We start from the raw sequence: 299 nt of genomic DNA on the forward strand, positions 1-299 counted from the left end.
GGACCGTCTACAAACTGCAACGTGGTTTTGCGAGATCTCGCAAAGGTTTTGCGAGATCTCGCAAAACCTTTTTTTTTTCTTTCTTCTTCTCCACGTCCCCTAGGGGGCTCCGTAGATAACAGACAGTTGGGATCGTGGCGAAATTCTCTCTGTAGACCCATTCTCACAGCGTTTATCAACCTATAAATCTTTTTCTTACTCAATATCAAGCCACACTTATTGTTTTTACTTTGGCTGTGACTTTGTGTGTGTTCAGGTTGAGTTTGGCTGTGTTTGGCTGTGTATCGCTAAACAAAGAA

The sequence above is a fragment of the Notothenia coriiceps genome, unplaced genomic scaffold (genome assembly GCF_000735185.1).
Source record: "Notothenia coriiceps isolate Sejong01 unplaced genomic scaffold, NC01 NC01_scaffold00001827, whole genome shotgun sequence".
NCBI classification, from domain to species: Eukaryota; Metazoa; Chordata; class Actinopteri; order Perciformes; family Nototheniidae; genus Notothenia; species Notothenia coriiceps.